Source organism: Acipenser ruthenus, chromosome 36 (genome assembly GCF_902713425.1).
Source record: "Acipenser ruthenus chromosome 36, fAciRut3.2 maternal haplotype, whole genome shotgun sequence".
Taxonomy (NCBI): domain Eukaryota; kingdom Metazoa; phylum Chordata; class Actinopteri; order Acipenseriformes; family Acipenseridae; genus Acipenser; species Acipenser ruthenus.
The window spans coordinates 7,525,194-7,540,884 of record NC_081224.1 but is presented as its reverse complement, the minus strand read 5'-3'; the positions used below and the strand labels follow the sequence as shown (position 1 = coordinate 7,540,884).

Sequence of the window (15,691 nt, the reverse complement as noted above, 5' to 3'; positions counted from 1 at the left end):
AAAAAAGATCTCCTTTTGGGAAAACAATTTAAAACTAGGCAGATTTATAAGGGCATCAGTGTGGAGTAGTGGTTAGGGCTCTAGACTCTTGACTGGAGTGTCAATTTGTAAGAGGAGTTGAAGCTGATGCTATAATTAGATTATTATACAGTATGGGCAGGTATAATTCTGTGCCACCCAGAGGTTAAAGCGTCAATTGAACCCTGGCAGTTTTTTGTTTATTTTGTTTAGCAAGTTACAGAGCATACCTTGTAAATTATAAGCATTTGCCGCATTTAGTTTTTTTAGTAGTAAGGGTTGAAGCTGGCACTGTAATTGTATTATTCCCTAGTGCCTGGCAGTTGAGAATCACTGTGAATGCCTGGTGGAAACCCAAGGGAAAACGGTATTGCTTATTTATTTGTTGCATTATTAAATGAAAATGACTTGATCCCTAAGAAGAGATTGTAGTAGCAATACAAATGTTAGATATAAGAAGGCTAATCATGTCTTTGAATTAAAGCAACAAAACGCTCAATTGTATACAGAACAGTTCCAGTCTGGGCACATTTCCAATAAATTAAGCTGCAGATATGAAACAAGAGCAAACAACTTTAACAGTCATTCAGACTAAACAGGTAAAACAGGTGTCTTTGTCATCTGCAATCTTTGTTGTGAAGCTCATTGTGAAGCAAAAAAACTATATACAGATGTGCTCAAATTTGTTGGTACCCCGCCACAAAAAACGAAGAATGCACAATTTTCTCTGAAATAACTTGAAACTGACAAAAGTAATTGGCATCCACCATTGTTTATTCCATATTTAATAGAAATCAGACTTTTCTTTTGATTTTTTATTCAACATAATATTGTAAATAATAAAACAAATGAAAATGGCATGGACAAAAATGATGGGACCGCTAACCTAATATTTTGTTGCACAACCTTTAGAGGCAATCACTGCAATCAAACGTTTTTTGTAGCTCTCAATGAGACTTCTGCACCTGTTAACAGGTAGTTTGGCCCACTCTTCCTGAGCAAACTGCTCCAGCTGTCTCAGGTTTGATGGGTGCCTTCTCCAGACTGCAAGTTTCAGCACTTTCCATAGATGTTCGATAGGATTCAGATCACGACTCATAGAAGGCCACTTCAGAATAGTCCAATGTTTTGTTCTTATCCATTCTTGGGTGCTTTTAGCTGTGTGTTTTGGGTCATTATCCTGTGACCTGCAACCGAGACACAGCTTTCTGACACTGGGCAGTACGTCTTGAGATTTCATTGTGCCCTGCACAGATTCAAGGCACCCTGTGCCAGGCGCAGCAAAGCAGCCCCAAAACATAACCGAGCCTCCTCCATGTTTCACTGTAGGTATGGTGTTCTTTTCTTTGAAAGCTTCATTTTTTCGTCTGTGAACATAGAGCTGATGTGACTTGCCAAAAAGCTCCAGTTTTGACTCATCTGTCCAAAGAACGTTCTCCCAGAAGGATTGTGGCTTGTCAATATGCATTTTAGCAAATTCCAGTCTGGCTTTTTTATGTTTTTCTTTCAAAAGTGGAGTCCTCCTGGGCCTTCTTCCATGGAGCCCACTTTCGCTCAAAAAGCGACGGATGGTGCGATCAGAAACTGACGTACCTTCACCTTGGAGTTCAGCTTGTATCTCTTTGGCAGTTATCCTTGCTTCTTTTTCTACCATTCGCACTATCCTTCTGTTCAATCTGGGGTCGATTTTCCTCTTGCGGCCGCACCCACGGAGGTTGGCTGCAGTTCCATGGACCTTAAACTTCGTGATAATATTTGTAACTGTTGTCACAGGAACATCAAGCTGCTTGGAGATGGTCTTGTAGCCTTTACCTTTACTATGCTTGTCTATTATTTTCTTTCTGATCTCCTCAGACAACTCTCTCCATTGCTTTCTCTGGTCCATGTTCAGTGTGGTGCACACAATGATAGCAAACAGCACAGTGACTACTTTTCTCCATTTAAATAAGCTGAATGACTGATTACAAGATTGGAGACATGTGTGATACTAATTAAAGAAACTAATTAGTTTGAAATATCACTATAATCCAATTATTTTTTATCTTTTCTAAGGGGTACCAACAAATGTGTCCAGGCCATTTTAGGATATCTTTGTAGAATAAGCAATAAGTCATCTCTTTTCACAGCTTCTTTGCTTTATTCTATGACATACCAAAGGCATGCAAGTATACATGATAAAATAGCTTTTAATTTCATCACTTGTCAGGAGGAATGAAGCATTATTTCAATGAGCTGTAAGGGTACCAACAAATTTGAGCACGTCTGTATATATATATATATATATATATATATATATATATACAGTATTTATATATATACATATATACTATATATATATATATATATATATATATATATATATATATATATATATATATCAAACGTAAGTAGCCTAAATGTTAGTATTGACATCGTTTTTACAAACTGTGAATATTAAAAGCTGACAAGTTTGTTTTTGTTGACTTCTAGTAAATTTACAAACTTAAACCATTTTTCACATATTCCACTGTATTATTATTTTGTTTATTTAGCAGACGCCTTTATCCAAGACGACTTACAGAGACTAGGGTGTGTGAACTATGCATCAGCTGCAGAGTCACTTACAACTACGTCTCACCCGAAAGACGGAGCACAAGGAGGTTAAGTGACTTGCTCAGGGTCACACAATGAGTCAGTGCCTGAGGTGGGGTTTGAACCGGGGTCGCGTGCTGCGAATCGAGACCGGGGATCTCGGGTGTTTATGACCGTTTTCACGTTTGTTTCAATAATTGTATAAGCGGTATGATTGGCTTTGAAATCGGTATGTAGTAGAAGGGTTTATAAATCGGTAGGGCTGGCAGGTATGTCTTTTCTGACCATTTGATAGGTTTACCCTACAAGACAGATAGATCCCTTTCAACAACACAGGTAAGTTTACATGTTTTTTTCTTTTACTGTTTTCTTGTTACAACAGGTTTACATTTAAAAAGCACAGTCAGTTCAAAAGTCAATACGTAAACTATCTCAGTTATTAATGTGAGGGACGCTGCTGTAAACTATCTGAGTTATTAATGTGAGGGATGCTGCTGTAAACTATCTGAGTTATTAATGTGAGGGACGCTGCTGTAAACTATCTATGAGTTATTAATGCGAGGGACGCTACTGTAAACTATCTATGAGTTATTAATGCGAGGGACGCTGCTGTAAACTATCTGAGTTATTGATGTGAGGGACGCTGCTGTAAACTATCTATGAGTTACTATTGCGAGGGACGCTGCTGTAAACTATCAGAGTTAATGTGAGGGACGCTGCTGTAAACTATCTATGAGTTATTAATGCAAGGGACGCTACTGTAAACTATCTATGAGTTATTAATGCGAGGGACGCTGCTGTAAACTATCTGAGTTATTAATGTGAGGGACGCTGCTATAAACTATCTTTGAGTTATTAATGCGAGGGACGCTACTGTAAACTATCTATGAGTTATTATTGCGAGGGACGCTGCTGTAAACTATCAGAGTTAATGTGAGGGACGCTGCTGTAAACTATCAGAGTTAATGTGAGGGACGCTGCTGTAAACTATCTGAGTTATTAATCTGAAGGACGCTGCTGTAAACTATCTGAGTTATTAATGCGAGGGACGCTGCTGTAAACTATCTGAGTTATTAATGCGAGGGACGCTTCTGTAAACTATCTCAGTTATTAATGCGAGGGACGCTGCTGTAAACTATCTGAGTTATTAATGCGAGGGACGCTGCTATAAACTATCTATGAGTTATTAATGCGAGGGACGCTGCTGTAAACTATCTATGAGTTATTAATGTGAGGGACGCTGCTGTAAACCATCTATGAGTTACTATTGCGAGGGACGCTGCTGTAAACTATCAGAGTTAATGTGAGGGACGCTGCTGTAAACTATCTATGAGTCATTAATGCAAGGGACGCTACTGTAAACTATCTATGAGTTATTAATGCGAGGGACGCTGCTGTAAACTATCTGATTTATTAATGCGAGGGGAGCTGCTGTAAACTATCTGAGTTATTAATGTGAGGGACGCTGCTGTAAACTATCTGAGTTATTAATGTGAGGGACGCTGCTATAAACTATCTATGAGTTATTAATGCGAGGGACGCTGCTGTAAACTATCTATGAGTAATTAATGTGAGGGACGCTGCTGTAAACCATCTATGAGTTACTATTGCGAGGGACGCTGCTGTAAACTATCAGAGTTAATGTGAGGGACGCTGCTGTAAACTATCTATGAGTTATTAATGCGAGGGACGCTACTGTAAACTATCTATGAGTTATTATTGCGAGGGACGCTGTTGTAAACTATCTGAGTTATTAATGTGAGGGACCCTGCTGTAAACTGTCTGAGTTATTAATGTGAGGGACGCTGCTATAAACGATCTATGAGTTACTAATGTGAGGGATGCTCCTGTAAACTATCTGAGTTATTAGTGCGAGGGACGCTGCTGTAAACTATCTGAGTTATTAGAGCGAGGGACGCTGCTGTAAACTATCTGAGTTATTAATGCGAGGGACGCTGCTGTAAACTATCTGAGTTATTAATGCGAGGGAAGCTGCTGTAAACTATCTATGAGTTACTATTGCGAGGGACGCTGCTGTAAACTATCAGAGTTAATGTGAGGGATGCTGCTGTAAACTATCTATGAGTTATTAATGCGAGGGACGCTACTGTAAACTATCTATGAGTTATTAATGCGAGGGATGCTACTGTAAACTATCTATGAGTTATTAATGCGAGGGACGCTGCTGTAAACTATCTGAGTTAATGCGAGGGACGCTGCTGTAAACTAACTGAGTTATTAATGTGAGGGACGCTGCTGTAAACTACCTGAGTTATTAATGTGAGGGACGCTGCTGTAAACTGTCTGAGTTATTAATGTGAGGGACGCTGCTATAAACGATCTATGAGTTACTAATGTGAGGGATGCTCCTGTAAACTATCTGAGTTATTAGTGCGAGGGACGCTGCTGTAAACTATCTGAGTTATTAGTGCGAGGGACGCTGCTGTAAACTATCTGAGTTATTAATGCGAGGGACGCTGCTGTAAACTATCTGAGTTATTAATGCGAGGGAAGCTGCTGTAAACTATCTATGAGTTACTATTGCGAGGGACGCTGCTGTAAACTATCAGAGTTAATGTGAGGGATGCTGCTGTAAACTATCTATGAGGTATTAATGTGAGGGACGCTGCTGTAAACTATCTATGAGTTACTATTACGAGGGACGCTGCTGTAAACTATCTATGAGTTATTAATGCGAGGGACGCTACTGTAAACTATCTATGAGTTATTATTGCGAGGGACGCTGTTGTAAACTATCTGAGTTATTAATGTGAGGGACCCTGCTGTAAACTGTCTGAGTTATTAATGTGAGGGACGCTGCTATAAACGATCTATGAGTTACTAATGTGAGGGATGCTCCTGTAAACTATCTGAGTTATTAGTGCGAGGGACGCTGCTGTAAACTATCTGAGTTATTAGTGCGAGGGACGCTGCTGTAAACTATCTGAGTTATTAATGCGAGGGACGCTGCTGTAAACTATCTGAGTTATTAATGCGAGGGAAGCTGCTGTAAACTATCTATGAGTTACTATTGCGAGGGACGCTGCTGTAAACTATCAGAGTTAATGTGAGGGATGCTGCTGTAAACTATCTATGAGTTATTAATGCGAGGGACGCTACTGTAAACTATCTATGAGTTATTAATGCGAGGGATGCTACTGTAAACTATCTATGAGTTATTAATGCGAGGGACGCTGCTGTAAACTATCTGAGTTAATGCGAGGGACGCTGCTGTAAACTAACTGAGTTATTAATGTGAGGGACGCTGCTGTAAACTACCTGAGTTATTAATGTGAGGGACGCTGCTGTAAACTGTCTGAGTTATTAATGTGAGGGACGCTGCTATAAACGATCTATGAGTTACTAATGTGAGGGATGCTCCTGTAAACTATCTGAGTTATTAGTGCGAGGGACGCTGCTGTAAACTATCTGAGTTATTAGTGCGAGGGACGCTGCTGTAAACTATCTGAGTTATTAATGCGAGGGACGCTGCTGTAAACTATCTGAGTTATTAATGCGAGGGAAGCTGCTGTAAACTATCTATGAGTTACTATTGCGAGGGACGCTGCTGTAAACTATCAGAGTTAATGTGAGGGATGCTGCTGTAAACTATCTATGAGGTATTAATGTGAGGGACGCTGCTGTAAACTATCTATGAGTTACTATTACGAGGGACGCTGTTGTAAACTATCTATGAGTTATTAATGCGAGGGACGCTGCTGTAAACTATCTATGAGTTACTAATGCGAGGAACGCTGCTGTAAACTATCTATGAGTTATTAATGCGAGGGACGCTGCTGTAAACTATCTGAGTTATTAATGTGAGGGACGCTGCTGAAAACAATCTGTTATTAATGCGAGGGACACTGCTGTAAACTATCTGAGTTATTAATGCGAGGGACGCTGCTGTAAACTATCTGAGTTATTAATGTGAGGGACGCTGCTGAAAACTATCTGTTATTAATGCGAGGGACGCTGCTGTAAACTATCTATGAGTTATTAATGTGAGGGACGCTGCTGTAAACTATCTATGAGTTACTATTACGAGGGACGCTGTTGTAAACTATCTATGAGTTATTAATGCGAGGGACGCTGCTGTAAACTATCTATGAGTTACTAATGCGAGGAACGCTGCTGTAAACTATCTATGAGTTATTAATGCGAGGGACGCTGCTGTAAACTATCTGAGTTATTAATGTGAGGGACGCTGCTGAAAACAATCTGTTATTAATGCGAGGGACGCTGCTGTAAACTATCTGAGTTATTAATGCGAGGGACGCTGCTGTAAACTATCTGAGTTATTAATGTGAGGGACGCTGCTGAAAACTATCTGTTATTAATGCGAGGGACGCTGCTGTAAACTATCTATGAGTTATTAATGTGAGGGACGCTGCTGTAAACTGTCTGAGTTATTAATGTGAGGGACGCTGCTGTAAACTATCAGAGTTAATGTGAGGGACGCTGCTGTAAACAATCTATGAGTTATTAATGCGAGGGACGCTGCTGTAAACTATCTATGAGTTATTAATGTGAGGGACGCTGCTGTAAACTATCTATGAGTTACTATTGCGAGGGACGCTGCTGTAAACTATCAGAGTTAATGTGAGGGACACTGCTGTAAATTATCTATGAGTTATTAATGTGAGGGACGCTGCTGTAAACTATCTATGAGTTACTATTACGAGGGACGCTGCTGTAAACTATCTATGAGTTATTAATGCGAGGGACGCTGCTGTAAACTATCTATGAGTTACTATTGCGAGGGACGCTGCTGTAAACTATCAGAGTTAATGTGAGGGACACTGCTGTAAACTATCTATGAGTTATTAATGTGAGGGACGCTGCTGTAAACTATCTATGAGTTACTATTACGAGGGACGCTGCTGTAAACTATCTATGAGTTATTAATGCGAGGGACGCTGCTGTAAACTATCTATGAGTTACTAATGCGAGGAACGCTGCTGTAAACTATCTATGAGTTATTAATGCGAGGGACGCTGCTGTAAACTATCTGAGTTATTAATGTGAGGGACGCTGCTGAAAACTCTGTTATTAATGCGAGGGACGCTGCTGTAAACGATCTATGAGTTATTAATGCGAGGGACGCTACTGTAAACTATCTATGAGATATTAATGCGAGGGACCCTGCTGTAAACTATCAGAGTTAATGTGAGGGATTCTGCTGTAAACTATCTATGAGTTATTAATGCGAGGGACGCTACTGTAAACTATCTATGAGTTATTAATGCGAGGGACGCTGCTGTAGACTATCTGAGTTATTAATGTGAGGGACGCTGCTGTAAACTATCTGAGTTATTAATGTGAGGGACGCTGCTGAAAACTATCTGTTATTAATGCGAGGGACGCTGCTGTAAACTATCTGAGTTATTAATGTGAGGGACGCTGCTATAAACTATCTATGAGTTACTAATGCGAGGGACGCTACTGTAAACTATCTATGAGTTACTATTGCGAGGGACGCTGCTGTAAACTATCAGAGTTAATGTGAGGAACGATGCTGTAAACTATCTATGAGTTATTAATGCGAGGGACGCTGCTGTAAACTATCTGAGTTATTAATGTGAGGGACGCTGCTGAAAACTATCTGTTATTAATGCGAGGGACGCTGCTGTAAACTATCTGAGTTATTAATGTGAGGGACGCTGCTATAAACTATCTATGAGTTATTAATGCGAGGGACGCTGCTGTAAACTATCTATGAGTAATTAATGTGAGGGACGCTGCTGTAAACCATCTATGAGTTACTATTGCGAGGGACGCTGCTGTAAACTATCAGAGTTAATGTGAGGGACGCTGCTGTAAACTATCTATGAGTTATTAATGCGAGGGACGCTACTGTAAACTATCTATGAGTTATTATTGCGAGGGACGCTGTTGTAAACTATCTGAGTTATTAATGTGAGGGACCCTGCTGTAAACTGTCTGAGTTATTAATGTGAGGGACGCTGCTATAAACGATCTATGAGTTACTAATGTGAGGGATGCTCCTGTAAACTATCTGAGTTATTAGTGCGAGGGACGCTGCTGTAAACTATCTGAGTTATTAGTGCGAGGGACGCTGCTGTAAACTATCTGAGTTATTAATGCGAGGGACGCTGCTGTAAACTATCTGAGTTATTAATGCGAGGGAAGCTGCTGTAAACTATCTATGAGTTACTATTGCGAGGGACGCTGCTGTAAACTATCAGAGTTAATGTGAGGGATGCTGCTGTAAACTATCTATGAGTTATTAATGCGAGGGACGCTACTGTAAACTATCTATGAGTTATTAATGCGAGGGATGCTACTGTAAACTATCTATGAGTTATTAATGCGAGGGACGCTGCTGTAAACTATCTGAGTTAATGCGAGGGACGCTGCTGTAAACTAACTGAGTTATTAATGTGAGGGACGCTGCTGTAAACTACCTGAGTTATTAATGTGAGGGACGCTGCTGTAAACTGTCTGAGTTATTAATGTGAGGGACGCTGCTATAAACGATCTATGAGTTACTAATGTGAGGGATGCTCCTGTAAACTATCTGAGTTATTAGTGCGAGGGACGCTGCTGTAAACTATCTGAGTTATTAGTGCGAGGGACGCTGCTGTAAACTATCTGAGTTATTAATGCGAGGGACGCTGCTGTAAACTATCTGAGTTATTAATGCGAGGGAAGCTGCTGTAAACTATCTATGAGTTACTATTGCGAGGGACGCTGCTGTAAACTATCAGAGTTAATGTGAGGGATGCTGCTGTAAACTATCTATGAGGTATTAATGTGAGGGACGCTGCTGTAAACTATCTATGAGTTACTATTACGAGGGACGCTGTTGTAAACTATCTATGAGTTATTAATGCGAGGGACGCTGCTGTAAACTATCTATGAGTTACTAATGCGAGGAACGCTGCTGTAAACTATCTATGAGTTATTAATGCGAGGGACGCTGCTGTAAACTATCTGAGTTATTAATGTGAGGGACGCTGCTGAAAACAATCTGTTATTAATGCGAGGGACACTGCTGTAAACTATCTGAGTTATTAATGCGAGGGACGCTGCTGTAAACTATCTGAGTTATTAATGTGAGGGACGCTGCTGAAAACTATCTGTTATTAATGCGAGGGACGCTGCTGTAAACTATCTATGAGTTATTAATGTGAGGGACGCTGCTGTAAACTATCTATGAGTTACTATTACGAGGGACGCTGTTGTAAACTATCTATGAGTTATTAATGCGAGGGACGCTGCTGTAAACTATCTATGAGTTACTAATGCGAGGAACGCTGCTGTAAACTATCTATGAGTTATTAATGCGAGGGACGCTGCTGTAAACTATCTGAGTTATTAATGTGAGGGACGCTGCTGAAAACAATCTGTTATTAATGCGAGGGACGCTGCTGTAAACTATCTGAGTTATTAATGCGAGGGACGCTGCTGTAAACTATCTGAGTTATTAATGTGAGGGACGCTGCTGAAAACTATCTGTTATTAATGCGAGGGACGCTGCTGTAAACTATCTATGAGTTATTAATGTGAGGGACGCTGCTGTAAACTATCTATGAGTTACTATTGCGAGGGACGCTGCTGTAAACTATCAGAGTTAATGTGAGGGACGCTGCTGTAAACAATCTATGAGTTATTAATACGAGGGACGCTGCTGTAAACTATCTATGAGTTATTAATGTGAGGGACGCTGCTGTAAACTATCTATGAGTTACTATTGCGAGGGACGCTGCTGTAAACTATCAGAGTTAATGTGAGGGACACTGCTGTAAATTATCTATGAGTTATTAATGTGAGGGACGCTGCTGTAAACTATCTATGAGTTACTATTACGAGGGACGCTGCTGTAAACTATCTATGAGTTATTAATGCGAGGGACGCTGCTGTAAACTATCTATGAGTTACTATTGCGAGGGACGCTGCTGTAAACTATCAGAGTTAATGTGAGGGACACTGCTGTAAACTATCTATGAGTTATTAATGTGAGGGACGCTGCTGTAAACTATCTATGAGTTACTATTACGAGGGACGCTGCTGTAAACTATCTATGAGTTATTAATGCGAGGGACGCTGCTGTAAACTATCTATGAGTTACTAATGCGAGGAACGCTGCTGTAAACTATCTATGAGTTATTAATGCGAGGGACGCTGCTGTAAACTATCTGAGTTATTAATGTGAGGGACGCTGCTGAAAACTCTGTTATTAATGCGAGGGACGCTGCTGTAAACGATCTATGAGTTATTAATGCGAGGGACGCTACTGTAAACTATCTATGAGATATTAATGCGAGGGACCCTGCTGTAAACTATCAGAGTTAATGTGAGGGATTCTGCTGTAAACTATCTATGAGTTATTAATGCGAGGGACGCTACTGTAAACTATCTATGAGTTATTAATGCGAGGGACGCTGCTGTAGACTATCTGAGTTATTAATGTGAGGGACGCTGCTGTAAACTATCTGAGTTATTAATGTGAGGGACGCTGCTGAAAACTATCTGTTATTAATGCGAGGGACGCTGCTGTAAACTATCTGAGTTATTAATGTGAGGGACGCTGCTATAAACTATCTATGAGTTACTAATGCGAGGGACGCTACTGTAAACTATCTATGAGTTACTATTGCGAGGGACGCTGCTGTAAACTATCAGAGTTAATGTGAGGAACGATGCTGTAAACTATCTATGAGTTATTAATGCGAGGGACGCTGCTGTAAACTATCTGAGTTATTAATGTGAGGGACGCTGCTGAAAACTATCTGTTATTAATGCGAGGGACGCTGCTGTAATCTATCTGAGTTATTAATGTGAGGGACACTGCTATAAACTATCTATGAGTTATTAATGCGAGGGACGCTACTGTAAACTATCTATGAGTTACTATTGCGAGGGACGCTACTGTAAACTATCAGAGTTAATGTGAGGGACGCTGCTGTAAACTATCTATGAGTTATTAATGCGAGGGACGCTACTGTAAACTATCTATGAGTTATTAATGCGAGGGACGCTGCTGTAAACTATCAGAGTTAATGTGAGGGACGCTGCTGTAAACTATCTGAGTTATTAATGTGAGGGACGCTGCTGAAAACTATCTGTTATTAATGCGAGGGACGCTGCTGTAAACTATCTGAGTTATTAATGTGAGGGACGCTGCTATAAACTATCTATGAGTTATTAATGCGAGGGACGCTACTGTAAACTATCTATGAGTTACTATTGCGAGGGACGCTACTGTAAACTATCAGAGTTAATGTGAGGGACGCTGCTGTAAACTATCTATGAGTTATTAATGCGAGGGACGCTACTGTAAACTATCTATGAGTTATTAATGCGAGGGACGCTACTGTAAACTATCTATGAGTTACTATTGCGAGGGACGCTACTGTAAACTATCAGAGTTAATGTGAGGGACGCTGCTGTAAACTATCTATGAGTTATTAATGCGAGGGACGCTGCTGTAAACTATCTATGATTTATTAATGCGAGGGACGCTACTGTAAACTATCTGAGTTATTAATGTGAGGGACGCTGCTATAAACTATCTATGAGTTATTAATGCGAGGGACGCTACTGTAAACTATCTATGAGTTACTATTGCGAGGGACGCTACTGTAAACTATCAGAGTTAATGTGAGGGACGCTGCTGTAAACTATCTATGAGTTATTAATGCGAGGGACGCTACTGTAAACTATCTATGAGTTATTAATGCGAGGGACGCTACTGTAAACTATCTATGAGTTACTATTGCGAGGGACGCTACTGTAAACTATCAGAGTTAATGTGAGGGACGCTGCTGTAAACTATCTATGAGTTATTAATGCGAGGGACGCTACTGTAAACTATCTATGAGTTATTAATGCGAGGGACGCTACTGTAAACTATCTATGAGTTACTATTGCGAGGGACGCTACTGTAAACTATCAGAGTTAATGTGAGGGACGCTGCTATAAACTATCTATGAGTTATTAATGCGAGGGACGCTACTGTAAACTATCTATGAGTTATTAATGCGAGGGACGCTGCTGTAAACTATCAGAGTTAATGTGAGGGACGCTGCTGTAAACTATCTGAGTTATTAATGTGAGGGACGCTGCTGAAAACTATCTGTTATTAATGCGAGGGACGCTGCTGTAAACTATCTGAGTTATTAATGTGAGGGACGCTGCTATAAACTATCTATGAGTTATTAATGCGAGGGACGCTACTGTAAACTATCTATGAGTTACTATTGCGAGGGACGCTACTGTAAACTATCAGAGTTAATGTGAGGGACGCTGCTGTAAACTATCTATGAGTTATTAATGCGAGGGACGCTACTGTAAACTATCTATGAGTTATTAATGCGAGGGACGCTACTGTAAACTATCTATGAGTTACTATTGCGAGGGACGCTACTGTAAACTATCAGAGTTAATGTGAGGGACGCTGCTATAAACTTTCTATGAGTTATTAATGCGAGGGACGCTACTGTAAACTATCAGAGTTAATGTGAGGGACGCTGCTGTAAACTATCTATGAGTTATTAATGCGAGGGACGCTGCTGTAAACTATCTATGATTTATTAATGCGAGGGACGCTGCTGTAAACTATCAGAGTTAATGTGAGGGACGCTGCTGTAAACTATCTATGAGTTATTAATGCGAGGGACGCTACTCTAAACTATCTATGAGTTATTAATGCGAGGGACGCTGCTGTAAACTATCTGAGTTATTAATGTGAGGGACGCTGCTATAAACTATCTTTGAGTTATTAATGCGAGGGACGCTACTGTAAACTATCTATGAGTTATTAATGCGAGGGACGCTGCTGTAAACCATCTGAGTTATTAATGTGAGGGACGCTGCTATAAACTATCTATGAGTTATTAATGCGAGGGATGCTGCTATAAACTATCTGAGTTATTAATGTGAGGGACGCTGCTATAAACTATCTATGAGTTATTAATGCGAGGGACGCTACTGTAAACTATCTATGAGTTATTAATGCGAGGGACGCTGCTGTAAACTATCTGAGTTATTAATGTGAGGGACGCTGCTATAAACTATCTATGAGTTATTAATGCGAGGGACGCTGCTGTAAACTATCTATGAGTTATTAATGCGAGGGATGCTGCTATAAACTATCTATGAGTTATTAATGCGAGGGACGCTACTGTAAACTATCTATGAGTTATTAATGCGAGGGACGCTGCTGTAAACTATCTGAGTTAATGTGAGGGACGCTGCTATAAACTATCTGAGTTATTAGTGCGAGGGACGCTGCTGTAAACTATCTGAGTTAATGTGAGGGACGCTGCTGTAAACTATCTGAGTTAATGTGAGGGACGCTGCTGTAAACTATCTGAGTTAATGTGAGGGACGCTGCTGTAAACTATCTGAGTTATTAGTGCGAGGGACGCTGCTGTAAACTATCTGAGTTATTAGTGCGAGGGACGCTGCTGTAAACTATCTGAGTTATTAGTGCGAGGGACGCTGCTCCGTCACACACAAGGCTGAACTTGGCTTCATATTCACCTGTTTCTTATTCGCTTGTTTCTTATTCAGGCTTTGATCTGCTCCAAAATGAATGATTGGCTTTGTACTGTATTTAAGGGGTTAAATCAAATTTGGCAGCTAATTTCTCAGTGGATATTTATAGAGGGGCAGCTTCTAAACACTATTCATTTCTTTTCAGCTCAACACTGATTTCAGGGTCAAAACAGCTGGTGAACATGGCACACATGCCAATTTTAAATTATGCTGGAACCTGTCTTTTATAATCCCGAGGCCAGTATTAAAAATATCATCATAGATTTCACTATAAAACAAAAAAATGCTTTTTTCAGCCTGATACCTCTTATTTCTTCACACCTAAAACTGCCTCTGGAACACCCCTTTAAAACCCTTCCAACAGCTTTTCACAGATTGGAATGTCTTGACCCTTGGGAATTCTCTCTCTCTCTCTCTCTCTCTCTCTCTCTCTCTCTCTCTCTCTCTCTCTCTCTCTCTCTCTCTCTCTCTCTCTCATAAATATTGTTGGGCTGAGCACAAAATAGATAAATATTGTTTAGGAGCTGCCCCTCTATAAATATCCACAGAGAAATTAGCAGCCCAAGTTTTAATTCTGTTTTTGTTGGCACAGTCATTGTACAGTTTAAAACGTATAACATATACAATTTTAAATACATTTAGCGAAAATCTAAATTTGTAAAATACTACTATTACATTGTGGCCCACACGGCGCGCTTTGTATAAATAAACTCGGGTTCTTTGGCAGTTAAGCTTTCTTGTATTGTTTATATTGAAGGTACTTAAGCAAGGCATATTGAAAGATGACAGCTATTAATGTATTGCTCCGGTTTTTAATCTAGCATGTTTTAGATTCTTACATATTGCTGTGGAAGAAAGCACTGGGGGAACACTTCGCAAATTTAATGAATACATTTCCTGAATGCCTACAGTTGGAGAATGCAGTTTATGCAATTCTGCATGGTTCTCCTAATGTCGACATTAAACAAAGTCATTTGAGAAGATTGAATATATTTTACTATTTTTTGAGTTTTGTCAAGTTCGGCAAGACTTTGTTGTCTGACCAAATTTTCTACAACAACTTCAGTTTCTCGCGCTGTCCATGTAGTTTAGGATTACCAGATTTCCACAGTGAAAAACGGGGAGGTTTATTTTTTTTTATTTCTTTAATTTGCTGACGCCGTCGCAACTCTGAAGCCAAAAATAACAGTAAATAAAATAACACAATAATAGTTTAAAAATTAAACATCAGGTGAATTTATTCTTATGATAACTCATTATTTTATTCATATATTGTCATCTCGTCAAAACATGTTAAATGTACAAAGACAGATTTAAAAAATAGATCAGCTATTACCATTTAAACATGGTATACACATAACCATCAGAATAGTTAAACAATTAATCTATAAGGTTGTTTATTTTATTTTTGAATGCTGCTTACATACATTACTCTGCTATTAACTTGTAGAGCGTGCTGATACATATATATACATTACCGGTCAAAAGTTTTAGAACACCTCCATTTTTCCAGTTTTTATTGAAATTTACGAAGTTTAATGTCTCAATGTATTCTGAAATTAAAGCATAGAACAAA

The 15,691-nt window shown here is 39.7% G+C and overlaps 1 protein-coding gene across 3 annotated transcripts in view; it reads left to right on the top strand.

The window, feature by feature from the left end:
* LOC117402134 (NACHT, LRR and PYD domains-containing protein 12-like) overlaps positions 1–15,691 on the top strand; it is a 60,279-nt gene that overhangs the window by 1,539 nt on the left and 43,049 nt on the right. The gene's annotated exons all lie outside the window — the stretch shown is intronic.